The sequence below is a fragment of the Aedes albopictus genome, chromosome 3 (genome assembly GCF_035046485.1).
Source record: "Aedes albopictus strain Foshan chromosome 3, AalbF5, whole genome shotgun sequence".
NCBI lineage: Eukaryota > Metazoa > Arthropoda > Insecta > Diptera > Culicidae > Aedes > Aedes albopictus.
This window is the reverse complement of record NC_085138.1, coordinates 91,035,089-91,049,919: the sequence shown is the minus strand read 5'-3', so window position 1 is coordinate 91,049,919 and position 14,831 is coordinate 91,035,089. Positions and strand designations below refer to the sequence as shown.

General features: G+C 43.2%; 1 non-coding gene across 1 annotated transcript; it reads left to right on the top strand.

Moving 5' to 3' along the window:
* Nucleotides 1-13,541: 13,541 nt before the first annotated feature.
* Trnai-aau (transfer RNA isoleucine (anticodon AAU)) lies at nucleotides 13,542-13,615 on the top strand. Its single transcript has one exon. It is a non-coding gene; the product is annotated as a tRNA-Ile (tRNA).
* Nucleotides 13,616-14,831: the final 1,216 nt, after the last annotated feature.

Here is a 14,831-nt window from a genome sequence, read left to right as displayed (position 1 = left end):
TGGGGAGAATCCTTTCAGGATTCTGAGGAGAATCCTTTCAGGATTCTGAGGAGAATCCTTTCAGGATTCTGAGGAGAATCCTTTCAGGATTCTGAGGAGAATCCTTTCAGGATTCTGAGAAGAATCCTTTCAGGATTCTGAGGAGAATCCTTTCAGGATTCTGAGGAGAATCCTTTCAGGATTCTGAGGAGAATCCTTTCAGGATTCTGAGGAGAATCCTTTCAGGATTCTGAGGAGAATCCTTTCAGGATTCTGAGGAGAATCCTTTCAGGATTCTGAGGAGAATCCTTTCAGGATTCTGAGGAGAATCCTTTCAGGATTCTGAGGAGAATCCTTTCAGGATTCTGAGGAGAATCCTTTCAGGATTCTGAGGAGAATCCTTTCAGGATTCTGAGGAGAATCCTTTCAGGATTCTGAGGAGAATCCTTTCAGGATTCTGAGGAGAATCCTTTCAGGATTCTGAGGAGAATCCTTTCAGGATTCTGAGGAGAATCCTTTCAGGATTCTGGGGAGAATCCTTTCAGGATTCTGGGGAGAATCCTTTCAGGATTCTGGGGAGAATCCTTTCAGGATTCTGGGGAGAATCCTTTCAGGATTCTGGGGAGAATCCTTTCAGGATTCTGGGGAGAATCCTTTCAGGATTCTGGGGAGAATCCTTTCAGGATTCTGGGGAGAATCCTTTCAGGATTCTGGGGAGAATCCTTTCAGGATTCTGGGGAGAATCCTTTCAGGATTCTGGGGAGAATCCTTTCAGGATTCTGGGGAGAATCCTTTCAGGATTCTGGGGAGAATCCTTTCAGGATTCTGGGGAGAATCCTTTCAGGATTCTGGGGAGAATCCTTTCAGGATTCTGGGGAGAATCCTTTCAGGATTCTGGGGAGAATCCTTTCAGGATTCTGAGGAGAATCCTTTCAGGATTCTGAGGAGAATCCTTTCAGGATTCTGAGGAGAATCCTTTCAGGATTCTGAGGAGAATCCTTTCAGGATTCTGAGGAGAATCCTTTCAGGACTCTGAGGAGAATCCTTTCAGGACTCTGAGGAGAATCCTTTCAGGATTCTGAGGAGAATCCTTTCAGGATTCTGAGGAGAATCCTTTCAGGATTCTGAGGAGAATCCTTTCAGGATTCTGAGGAGAATCCTTTCAGGATTCTGAGGAGAATCCTTTCAGGATTCTGAGGAGAATCCTTTCAGGATTCTGAGGAGAATCCTTTCAGGATTCTGAGGAGAATCCTTTCAGGATTCTGAGGAGAATCCTTTCAGGATTCTGAGGAGAATCCTTTCAGGATTCTGAGGAGAATCCTTTCAGGATTCTGAGGAGAATCCTTTCAGGATTCTGAGGAGAATCCTTTCAGGATTCTGAGGAGAATCCTTTCAGGATTCTGAGGAGAATCCTTTCAGGATTCTGAGGAGAATCCTTTCAGGATTCTGAGGAGAATCCTTTCAGGATTCTGAGGAGAATCCTTTCAGGATTCTGAGGAGAATCCTTTCAGGATTCTGAGGAGAATCCTTTCAGGATTCTGAGGAGAATCCTTTCAGGATTCTGAGGAGAATCCTTTCAGGACTCTGAGGAGAATCCTTTCAGGACTCTGAGGAGAATCCTTTCAGGATTCTGAGGAGAATCCTTTCAGGATTCTGAGGAGAATCCATTCAGGATTCTGAGGAGAATCCTTTCAGGATTCTGAGGAGAATCCTTTCAGGATTCTGAGGAGAATCCTTTCAGGATTCTGAGGAGAATCCATTCAGGATTCTGAGGAGAATCCTTTCAGGATTCTGAGGAGAATCCTTTCAGGATTCTGAGGAGAATCCTTTCAGGATTCTGAGGAGAATCCTTTCAGGATTCTGAGGAGAATCCTTTCAGGATTCTGAGGAGAATCCTTTCAGGATTCTGAGGAGAATCCTTTCAGGATTCTGAGGAGAATCCTTTCAGGATTCTGAGGAGAATCCTTTCAGGATTCTGAGGAGAATCCTTTCAGGATTCTGAGGAGAATCCTTTCAGGATTCTGAGGAGAATCCTTTCAGGATTCTGAGGAGAATCCTTTCAGGATTCTGAGGAGAATCCTTTCAGGATTCTGAGGAGAATCCTTTCAGGATTCTGAGGAGAATCCTTTCAGAATTCTGAGGAGAATCCTTTCAGGATTCTGAGGAGAATCCTTTCAGGATTCTGAGGAGAATCCTTTCAGGATTCTGAGGAGAATCCTTTCAGGATTCTAAGGAGAATCCTTTCAGGATTCTGAGGAGAATCCTTTCAGGATTCTGAGGAGAATCCTTTCAGGATTCTGAGGAGAATCCTTTCAGGATTCTGAGGAGAATCCTTTCAGGATTCTGAGGAGAATCCTTTCAGGATTCTGAGGAGAATCCTTTCAGGATTCTGAGGAGAATCTTTTCAGGATTCTGAGGAGAATCCTTTCAGGATTCTGAGGAGAATCCTTTCAGGATTCTGAGGAGAATCCTTTCAGGATTCTGAGGAGAATCCTTTCAGGATTCTGAGGAGAATCCTTTCAGGATTCTGAGGAGAATCCTTTCAGGATTCTGAGGAGAATCCTTTCAGGATTCTGAGGAGAATCCTTTCAGGATTCTGAGGAGAATCCTTTCAGGATTCTGAGGAGAATCCTTTTAGGATTCTGAGGAGAATCCTTTCAGGATTCTGAGGAGAATCCTTTCAGGATTCTGAGGAGAATCCTTTCAGGATTCTGAGGAGAATCCTTTCAGGATTCTGAGGAGAATCCTTTCAGGATTCTGAGGAGAATCCTTTCAGGATTCTGAGGAGAATCCTTTCAGGATTCTGAGGAGAATCCTTTCAGGATTCTGAGGAGAATCCATGCAGGATTATGAGGAGAATCCTTTCAGGATTTTGAGGAGAATACTTTCAGGATTCTGAGGAGAATCCTTTCAGGATTCTGAGAAGAATCCATGCAGGATTCTGGGGAGAATCCTTTCAGGATTCTGGGGAGAATCCTTTCAGGATTCTGAGGAGAATCCTGTCAGGATTCTGAGGAGAATCCTTTCAGGATTTTGAGGAGAATACTTTCAGGATTCTGAGGAGAATCCTTTCAGGATTCTGAGAAGAATCCATGCAGGATTCTGGGGAGAATCCTTTCAGGATTCTGGGGAGAATCCTTTCAGGATTCTGGGGAGAATCCTTTCAGGATTCTGAGGAGAATCCTTTCAGGATTCTGGGGAGAATCCTTTCAGGATTCTGGGGAGAATCCTTTCAGGATTCTGGGGAGAATCCTTTCAGGATTCTGGGGAGAATCCTTTCAGGATTCTGGGGAGAATCCTTTCAGGATTCTGGGGAGAATCCTTTCAGGATTCTGGGGAGAATCCTTTCAGGATTCTGGGGAGAATCCTTTCAGGATTCTGGGGAGAATCCTTTCAGGATTCTGGGGAGAATCCTTTCAGGATTCTGGGGAGAATCCTTTCAGGATTCTGGGGAGAATCCTTTCAGGATTCTGGGGAGAATCCTTTCAGGATTCTGGGGAGAATCCTTTCAGGATTCTGGGGAGAATCCTTTCAGGATTCTGGGGAGAATCCTTTCAGGATTCTGGGGAGAATCCTTTCAGGATTCTGGGGAGAATCCTTTCAGGATTCTGGGGAGAATCCTTTCAGGATTCTGGGGAGAATCCTTTCAGGATTCTGGGGAGAATCCTTTCAGGATTCTGGGGAGAATCCTTTCAGGATTCTGGGGAGAATCCTTTCAGGATTCTGAGGAGAATCCTTTCAGGATTCTGAGGAGAATCCTTTCAGGATTCTGAGGAGAATCCTTTCAGGATTCTGAGGAGAATCCTTTCAGGATTCTGAGGAGAATCCTTTCAGGATTCTGAGGAGAATCCTTTCAGGATTCTGAGGAGAATCCTTTCAGGATTCTGAGGAGAATCCTTTCAGGATTCTGAGGAGAATCCTTTCAGGATTCTGAGGAGAATCCTTTCAGGATTCTGAGGAGAATCCTTTCAGGATTCTGAGGAGAATCCTTTCAGGATTCTGAGGAGAATCCTTTCAGGATTCTGAGGAGAATCCTTTCAGGATTCTGAGGAGAATCCTTTCAGGATTCTGAGGAGAATCCTTTCAGGATTCTGAGGAGAATCCTTTCAGGATTCTGAGGAGAATCCTTTCAGGATTCTGGGGAGAATCCTTTCAGGATTCTGGGGAGAATCCTTTCAGGATTCTGAGGAGAATCCTTTCAGGATTCTGAGGAGAATCCTTTCAGGATTCTGAGGAGAATCCTTTCAGGATTCTGAGGAGAATCCTTTCAGGATTCTGAGGAGAATCCTTTCAGGATTCTGAGGAGAATCCTTTCAGGATTCTGAGGAGAATCCTTTCAGGATTCTGAGGAGAATCCTTTCAGGATTCTGAGGAGAATCCTTTCAGGATTCTGAGGAGAATCCTTTCAGGATTCTGAGGAGAATCCTTTCAGGATTCTGAGGAGAATCCTTTCAGGATTCTGAGGAGAATCCTTTCAGGATTCTGAGGAGAATCCTTTCAGGATTCTGAGGAGAATCCTTTCAGGATTCTGAGGAGAATCCTTTCAGGATTCTGAGGAGAATCCTTTCAGGATTCTGAGGAGAATCCTTTCAGGATTCTGAGGAGAATCCTTTCAGGATTCTGAGGAGAATCCTTTCAGGATTCTGAGGAGAATCCTTTCAGGATTCTGAGGAGAATCCTTTCAGGATTCTGAGGAGAATCCTTTCAGGATTCTGAGGAGAATCCTTTCAGGATTCTGAGGAGAATCCTTTCAGGATTCTGAGGAGAATCCTTTCAGGATTCTGAGGAGAATCCTTTCAGGATTCTGAGGAGAATCCTTTCAGGATTCTGAGGAGAATCCTTTCAGGATTCTGAGGAGAATCCTTTCAGGATTCTGAGGAGAATCCTTTCAGGATTCTGAGGAGAATCCTTTCAGGATTCTGAGGAGAATCCTTTCAGGATTCTGAGGAGAATCCTTTCAGGATTCTGAGGAGAATCCTTTCAGGATTCTGAAGAGAATCCTTTCAGGATTCTGAGGAGAATCCTTTCAGGATTCTGAGGAGAATCCTTTCAGGATTCTGAGGAGAATCCTTTCAGGATTCTGAGGAGAATCCTTTCAGGATTCTGAGGAGAATCCTTTCAGGATTCTGAGGAGAATCCTTTCAGGATTCTGAGGAGAATCCTTTAGGATTCTGGGGAGAATCCTTTTGGATTCTGGGGAGAATCCTTCCAGGATTCTGGGGAGAATCCTTCCAGGATTCTGGGGAGAATCCTTCCAGGATTCTGGGGAGAATCCTTTCAGGATTCTGGGGAGAATCCTTTCAGAATTCTGGGGAGAATCCTTTCAGGATTCTGGGGAGAATCCTTTCAGGATTCTGGGGAGAATCCTTTCAGGATTCTGGGGAGAATCCTTTCAGGATTCTGGGGAGAATCCTTTCAGGATTCTGGGGAGAATCCTTTCAGGATTCTGGGGAGAATCCTTTCAGGATTCTGGGGAGAATCCTTTCAGGATTCTGGGGAGATTTTTTTCAGGATTCTGGGGAGAATCCTTTCAGGTTAACAGTAGCTATGGGGAAGCAACATTTTATCTGACTCAGATCCTTTCGGGGCATGGATACTTTCGACAGAATCTATGCCGTTGCGGTCATGCGGGTTCTGCTGAATGTCCGGTTTTAGCTGGTTTATAGGAACATGTGCTTGACACATGTGGTGTAGATACAATCTACAGGATGGTTAAATACTACTTTGTCTAGAACGCCGTTCCATCGAATCATTGCCCAAATCATCTTGGAGATAAGTACAGACAATTAATTATTAAAAGATTGTATTTCTATTTCTGGAATCAGGAATATTGTTGGTCAACCCATCCTAAACTTATCAGATAGTCATGCTGTATACTGAAGAAAGAATCCTAGAAAACTCCCAAACGTCTTCATCGTCCTTCCTGATAAATTTAAAAATCGTAAATTACCACCTCGCCCCAACCCGTCTCGTCCTGTAATGGGAGCAGTGGCTCTGCAAAACCGGGTCACGCTTGGCTGATTAAATTGTTTAACGCTCCGAGGCAGGATTTATGCTTCCTCCAGTAGTCGTTGGATAGCTCTATCCAATCTTGTATCCACCGGTAGGTAGATACCGTCGTAACACCCAACCAAGACCGGTGCGGGACGACAACGACGACGACGTGACGCGACGGGAGGAAGACCAGATGCACAGCTCTTTTCGTGTGAACGAGCGAAACAAATCCATGTTCACACTCTCTGCGACGACGACGACGACGACGATGACGCCACTAGCAATAACAAGAGAAATGAATGCTTGAAGTAGCCCCGTCGCCGTAGTCCGTAGCAGCTTAACATGCTCTATTTAGACAACTTAGACTTCCCCGTCCGCGTGGTATGTGTGTTCTAGTGTGCGGTGTCGTGGGTAGCTTAGCTCGCTTATAATTCTGCTAGAGTTGCCCCCACGTGCTAAATGTTCCGAACTCATAAATCAGTCCCGGCAGTAGAATTAATTTTACGCTCCACGGGCACACGGATTGGTTTGCGGAAAGCTTTTGGTACTAGAGAGGACGGAGGCGTCTCCTTTCCCACCACTACTGGCTAGCTGGCTGTCGGTTTACATGGTTTTCCTTGTAGTTCGCGAACCGAGCGCCCGCTCGCTCGCCTTTGCATGTCACCGGCAATTGACGGCGACAGGTCATAAGATGCGACAGCAAACGTGTCGCCACGGTACAAACAGGTCCCCGTCCGAATTCACACGTTGCATCGTTTGTTCTCCTCGAATTCTTAGCGATGTTTGGTGGGATCGTTAGATGGTTGATGCAGGCAGTGGTTTCCAACTTTTTCCGTGATTAAGTATGCAATGTAATTGATTAATAACGCCATCAGTAATTGCATTTCATTTCATTTATTTAGTAGGTATAATATCAAATCCAAGATAAAACTGAATCGACAATTCTTCTTTTCTCTGCGTCCACACTGGGACTTGGCCTGCCTCGTTTCAACTTAGTGTTTTTTAGCACTTTCATAGTTATTAATTGAAGGGCTTTCTTTGCCTGCCATTGCATGCATTTTTATATTGTGAGGTAAGTAAAACGATACTCTATGCCCAGGGAGTCGAGAAAATTTTCCCGACCGGAACGGGAATCAAACCCGCCGTCTCCGGATTGGCGATCCATACACTGCAAAATATTTTTGCTGGTAATCAGCAAACTTTGCTGATTTTTGGCGTGCTGATTGCATTCAGCAATACAAATTACTGAGTATCAGCAATTATTTTTCAACTTGCTGAACCATCCAGCAATTTTGACAGTTGATCAGCAAAGTTGTGCTGAAATTCAGCAAAAATGTTGCTGAAATTCAGCAATTTCTTTTGCTGATTTTTGGCGTGCTGGAAGCATTTCAAAAAAATTGGTGTGTAGCCTTAACAACTAGGCTAACTAGAGAGTCAACAATATTGCTCCATAATACACGGTTTGTGGCTGCCGTTCTCCATCCTCAGTCACGTCCGATGCGATGCTCGCCAAGTCACGTTCAACCTGATCCGCCCCTCGCTGCGCTCCATGCCATTTTGTGGGTTGTTGTTCTTGCAACATGTGCTGTCAAACGTATCTTTCCGGCTTTGGCCACGTTCTGGATGCTGTGATCGCCGCAAAGTGCAGCGAGCTCATGGTTCATCCTTCTCCGCCACACACCATTTTAATGTACACCACCAAAGATTATACTTAACACGCGTCGCTCGAAAACTCCGAGTACTTGCAGATCCTCCTCGAGCATGGTCCATGTCTCGTGTCTATAGAGGACCACCGGTCTTATCAGTGTCTTGTAAATTGGTGCGTGGGTGAGCCCATAGTAGGCACGACTTCCACTCATGATGCGCCTTCGTATTCCACGACTAGCATTGTTGTCAGCCGTCAGTAAGGATCCGAGGTAGACGAATTCCTCCATCACCTCGAATGTATTCCAGTTTATTGTCACATTACTACATAGCTGGACCCGAGAAAGTCGTGCCTACTATGGGCAGCAGAAGCTGCGAGCTAAAAAGGTTCACCAAATGCCAGCACGAATTTTGTTTTGGACGCATGTCGTCCGCAAAGCACACAAATTGACCGGGTTATGTGAACATCATACCCCGGCTGTTGAGCCCGGCTTGTCGCATTACAGCTTCCAGATCGATGAAGTAGAGTAGGTATGAGAGCCCGTCACAGGATAGTTCACCCGAAACTCTTACGCAGTTTTGCACACCGTCCATCGTTCTTTCAATCAGTGATACGTTGGGACCTGGTATTCACGGCATTTTCAGAGGATTTAATGTACGATGAAGAACTGATCTGTTGTCGACTGGCCGTCGATGAAGCCGGCTTGATAATTTCCCAAGAACTCATTAGTTTTAGGTGACAGATGATGGAAGCTGATCTCAGTCTGGCGCGGTGCCACACGGCGGTAGGAATAGGAATTGCTGGGCAGAGACTAGTGATCTCAATTGGATCTGTATTGCGCGAATTACCCAGCCTTTACCGTGCCATTAACAGTCCTTCAAAACTCCAAAAACTTTTTTAAAGTTTCGCTGAGATCTCTCAAAGCGCATTGAGGCCCCTTGTTGAAGCCCTAAATTTCCTCCACTCCAACCACCCTGAAACAATCTCTCTGAAGCACTCGTCAAACCTTCTCAACATCCCTGAAATGATCCTAAACTCTCCTTTAATTACCCATGTTCCACTTGAAACCCCCATTATGACATTCTGTAACTCCCTGAAACCTAATGAATCCTTAAAAGTTCTTAAAAACAGCTAGACAGTTAGAAAGGATTGGTTACAAAGGATTGCTGAGAGCTTCTTCCAGGACTGCCGTAATTCTGCAAAGTGACGTAAGCGCCATTCAAAATGTCGATATTTTTTGGTATATGATATATAATATCTGGTGTAAAAATAATACTGTATTATGCCCGCTGTATTAGAATGCAAGATCTAGTCGTAATCTATCATCTATGGAAAGAAACTTGAAGGATAAGCAAGAGTTCTATGCATAATAACCAAGGCACAAACCGGACATTCAGTAGAACCCGCATGACCGAAACGGCGTAGATTCTGTCGAAAATAACCATGCCCCGAAAGGATCTGAATCAGATAAAATGTTGCTTCCCGACGGCTACTGTTACCCTGAAAGGATTCTCCACAGAATCATGAAAGGATTCTCCACAGAATCCTGAAAGGATTCTCCACAGAATCCTGAAAGGATTCTCCACAGAATCCTGAAAGGATTCTCCACAGAATCCTGAAAGGATTCTCCACAGAATCCTGAAAGGATTCTCCACAAAATTCTGAAAGGATTCTCCACAGAATCCTGAAAGGATTCTCTACAGAATCACTTTGCAGAATTACGGCAGAGGAGATTTTCTTCGCTATTTGTTCAGGAATTCTTCTAGAAATTTCTGAAGAAATTCTTCTATAACTATTCTAGCAGATTCTCCAGGAATTCCGTGAAAGATTTTTTTTTGGATATGCATTTTCTTCCCATGACAATTTTCGTATTAGAGATTCTTAGACCATTTTTCGAGAGAATTTCTCAAGAGATTTCTTCCAGAATTTTCTTCAGGCATTTTTTCAGGTAATTCTCCAGGTATTTCTCCAGGTATTGACTAGGATTTATTCAGAATATTTCTTCGGCGATGCTTGCGGAATTTCTCCAAAGATTTTCTCATCGATTCCTGTAGAAATTACTCCAGAATCCATTCATTTACTTTTTCGCTAAATGTTTTAATTCTTCTATTTAAACCTGCTAGGGATTCTCCAGTTCTTCCAGAATTAAGAAGATTCTCCCAAAAAAGAAGGTGTTTTAAATAAATTTCTTCTGTGGTTTTCCAAAAATTTCCTTCAGAATTTTTTTGTACGCATCCCTTCAGAAATTTGATGAGAAATTCTCCTAAGAATTCCTCTAAAGATACATCCAGGATTTTTTCCATGGATTTTTTCAGAAAATCCTTCAGTGATTCCAACGAATATTATTGAAGAGTTTTTTCAAGAATTCCCCCGGCACTTTTGTCTGCCCTTTCGGCAGACATGTTTTAAGAGTTTCCTTCAAAAGTTCTACTACGGCTTTCCCCAAAAATATTTTCAGAAATTGCCTTGGAGTGTCTTCCAGAGCTCCTCCAATAGTTTCTCATGATTTTTTTTCTAGGTATTATGGAGGTTGATGAGGAGTTTCTTCAAGTAATCTTCGAGACGTTATTTTTCGAGAGTTCCTCAAGAGATTACTTAGAAAATGCTTCAGCAATTTTGTTTAGCAATCCTCCAGAATATTTTCATTATATTTCCATAGAATAAAGTTTTTTGGCGCAGGAATCTTTACAGGAATCGCAGAAGGTATTTTTGACGGAACTGCTAAAAAACCAGGTGGAATTTCTGTGAGAATCCTTGAAGAAATCCTCCAAGGAAGCCTTGGAGGAACCCTTGAAAGGATTTCCAAAGGAATTTCTGGTGGATTTCTAAATAATTTTTATTCGAAACTCCATGAAAAACTTTTAGAGAAACTCCTTGTTAAAATTCTTTAAAAAAAACTGTGGATATATTTTTTTTAGAAGAAGTCTCTGGCTGTATCTTTGAAGGAATTCCTGAAGGAATTTCTGGTGAAATCTCCAGTTCCAATAGAATCCCTGTAGAAAGAAATATCGGAGAAATTTCAGGCGCAATGCATGGAAACGTTTTAGGGTCTCCAGTTTTCCTAGTGGTAAAGGCTATGGATCGCCGATCTGCAGACGGGGGCTCAATTCCCGTATCTGAGGAATCTCGATTCCCCAGGCATCGTGTATCATTGTGCTTGCCTCATTCATTCATTTATTTAGTTCACATCAAATTCATGATAATACTGAATCAACAATTTGCCGCCATAATACTCGATTTGCAGCTGCAGCTCTCCATCCTCGGTCACGCCCAACACTCGCCAGATCACGCTCCACCTGGTCCGCCCATCGTGCTCTCTGCGCTCCACGCCTTCTTGTACCAACCGGATGGTTAGCAAACACCAACTTTGCAGGGTTGTTGTCCGGCATTCTTGCAACATGCCCTGCCCACCGTATCCTTCCAGCTTTGGCTACTTTCTAGATACTGTATTCGCCGTAAAGTGCAGCGAGCTCGTGGTTCATCCTTCTCCGCCACACACCTTTCTCCTGCACACCGCCGAAGATCGTCCTTAGCACCCGTCGCTCGAAAACTCCGAGTGCTTGCAGGTCCTCCTCGAGCATCGTCCATGTCTCGTGTCCGTAGAGAACCACCGGTCTTATTAACGTCTTGTACATGGTACATTTGGTGCGGGGGTGAATCTTTTTTGACCGCAGTATCTTCTGGAGCCCATAGTAGGCACGACTTCCACTGATGATGCGCCTTCGTATTTCACGGCTCACGTTATTGTCAGCCGTTAGCAAGGAACCGAGGTAGACGAATTCTTCTACCACCTCGAAAGTATCCCCGTCTATCGTAACATTGCTGCCAAGGCTTGTCCTGTCTCGCTCAGTCCCACCTACCAGCATGTACTTTGTCTTAGCCGCATTCACAACCAGTCCGACCTTTGCTGCTTCACGTTTCAGGCGGGTGTACTGTTCTGCCACCGTTCCAAATGTTCTGGCAATAATATCCATGTCATCCGCAAAACAGACAAATTGGCTGGATTTCGTGAAGATCGTACCCCGGCTGTTGAGCCCGGCTCGTCGCATAACACCTTCCAGGGCGATGTTGAAGAGTAGGCAGGAAAGTCCATCACCTTGTCGTAGTCCCCGTCGAGATTCAAATGAACTGGATAGCTCACCCGAAATCCTTACGCTGTTCTGCACACCGTCCATCGTTGCTCTTATCAGTCTAGTCAGCTTCCCGGGAAAGCTGTTCTCGTTCATAATTTTCCATAGCTCTGTGCGGTCGATACTGTCGTATGCCGCTTTGAAGTCGATGAACAGGTGATGCATTGGGACCTGGTATTCACGGCATTTCTGGAGGATTTGCCGTACGGTGAAGATCTGGTCCGTTGTCGACCGGCCGTTGATGAAACCGGCTTGGTAACTTCCCACGAACTCATTTACTTTAGGTGAAAGACGACGGAAGATGATCTGGGATAGCACTTTGTAGGCGGCATTCAAAACGGTGATCGCTCGAAAGTTCTCACACATTAACTTGTCGCCTTTCTTGTGGATGGGACAGATTATCCCTTCCTTCCACTCCTCCGGTAGCTGTTCGGTTTCCCAGATCTTGACTACTAACTGGTGCAGACAGGTGGCCAACTTTTCCGGGCCCATCTTGATGAGTTCTGCTGCGATACCGTCCTTACCAGCCGCTTTGTTGTTTTTGAGCTGGTGGATGGCATCCGTAACTTCCCTCAGCGTGGGGGTTGGTTCGTTCCCGTCCTCTGCTGCACCAACATAGTCATTTCCTCCGCTGCCTTGGTCCTCCGTGCCTACATTCTCTTCGCCATTCAGGTGCTCGTCAGGTGCCATTGTGCTTGCCTCACAAAATACAAATTCGTGCAATGGCAGGCAAAGAAAGCCCTTCAATAACTGTGGATGTGCTCAAAGAACACTAAGTTGAAATCATGCAGAAGAATGAGAAGAAGAAGAAGAAGAACATAGAAATATCTGTATGAACTTCTGCAGGAATCTCTGGAGGAATGCCTGTCAGAATAATGTAGGATATAATGCAAGAATCTATGAAAAAAAAAATCTGAATGAATATCTAAAGAAATTTCTTGCCACTTTTCTGCGAGAATTTTTAATGGTAACATTATATCCATTCGTGAAAACATCTTAAAGAAATACATGTACGAACTTTAGAATGGAATATCTGAAAAAAATTCTGAATAAACTTGTGGAAGAATTTATGAGAGATTTTTTGTAGAAAATTCAAGAAATTCCTGAAGAAATTTACCAAAGATTTTCTGACGGACTTCCAGGACAAACACATGGAAATCTACCTAGAAGAATTGTAGGAGGAATTCCTGGCGGAATTGTCTAAAATAACATTGCGGAAGAAATCCTTGAAGACGTTTCTGGAGAAATTCTGTATTTTTGGTTTCCTGAAACAATTATGAAGGAATACGTGGATGATTTCCTGTTAAAAATCTTGTACGGAAGTCTGAAAGAATCTAGAAAGGAACTGGAAAAAACTTGAAAATTAGAAGACACTGAATGTTAATTAATTGGTAAATTGAGAGATGAAATTGTGAAAAAAAAATCACGATCCGAACCCACGACTCCGTATTCGCTAGACCGGCGCTTTAACCAACTAAGCCACAGAACAGATAACGGTTCTGCGGAATAGAAAACCAAAATTACTCAGAGCCCACACCATGAACACTCCTTTTTCACAGTTCTATCTCTCTTCCAGCTTAGATGCCAACCTTTTAACACGCTCGCGGTTGTGCCTTCCAATTATGCAAGCGAGAGTGAATTGTTTTTCATAGATCCTAGACCTACTCCCACACTCAACATACCGAACCATGTGTGTTGCCGGTGTCTTTTAAGTATGCGTCGAGTCATAAATAGGAATGTTCATGGTGTGAGACAGGAGTCGGTTTGACTTTCTATTCCACATAATCGTTGCCTGTTCTGTGGCTTAATTGGTTAGAGCGCCGATCTAATAAATACGGAGTCGTGGGTTCGAATCCCACCAGAACGTGTTTTTTTTTTTTTCAAAATTTCATCTCTCAATTTGCCAATTAATCAACTTCCTGTGTACCGTCGTTGGGGGTGACAATGGGCCAGAGAGGCGAGATGTATGTATGTATGTAGGTAGCCACCATCCTAGCTTGAGTCTTGCTCTGCATGCAGTTCCACTTAACAGTGAAGAATAAATTTCATTACCGCTCTGAATTCAACATACCGCTGTATGAAGGGCCAAAAGGGGGTGTGGCGGACCCGTAAGTAGAGACACTTACGCGAAATCCGCGGGTTTATAAGAATCTCCTTCCAACAGTATGATCCAACAGGGTGAATAATGAGATTCACATCACTTGTCAAGCTTTCTACGGGATGGTTTGTCACAAGAAGGGCGCGTCAAATCCATTGCAACTGTTGGGATAGAAGAACCCATCTACAAGGATGTTATAGTATCTTCTCACCTCACTTCGGCTGGCAATCCACTCCGTCGTACAGTTACAACTTCAATGATGCCCTGATGCTCCCTCCCGACCCCATATAGTCATATAGTTACATAGTTATATAGTTATACAGTTATAAAATCATATAGTTATACAGTTAAACAGTCATATAGTTATATATTTTTATAGTATTATGAATATATTGTATAATTCAATATGATGAAATATAATGATGTAATGTTATGCAATCAATAAATAATAATGAAATATAATGTATATAATGTATATAATGATGCACCCTCCCAACCCCATATAGTTATATATTCCATGTTTCAGTTCATTATAATTAGATATAATATTCTGATAAGATATGATCAATCAACTAAAATAAATGAAATAAAATGTAATGATGTAAAATGTAGCAAATGGGATATGGTATCAATTTGTGTATAAATTGAATGAATATTATTCGCTGTCGAGTTCTTTCGTGATCTGGATGATAGGATGGGACATTATTATACACCTAAACCTTACTTTACGTCCACTATTGGCTTAGCGAAAAACATTTCTACCGACAAAATAATGATACATTTTTATATTTTTGTACACTTCTCCTAATCACGAAGATGTTTTAAGAAATATAAAACTGTTGTGTTTGCTCATTGTCTTTGCGGTAGAATTTTTTGTCGCTCAGCCAAGCATGTACGTAAAAAAAAGACAAGGTGTACCGTAATAATCGGTTAACGCGATAGCTTATATATTATTATGATCAACCCTCTAGTGATCTGTTGTATT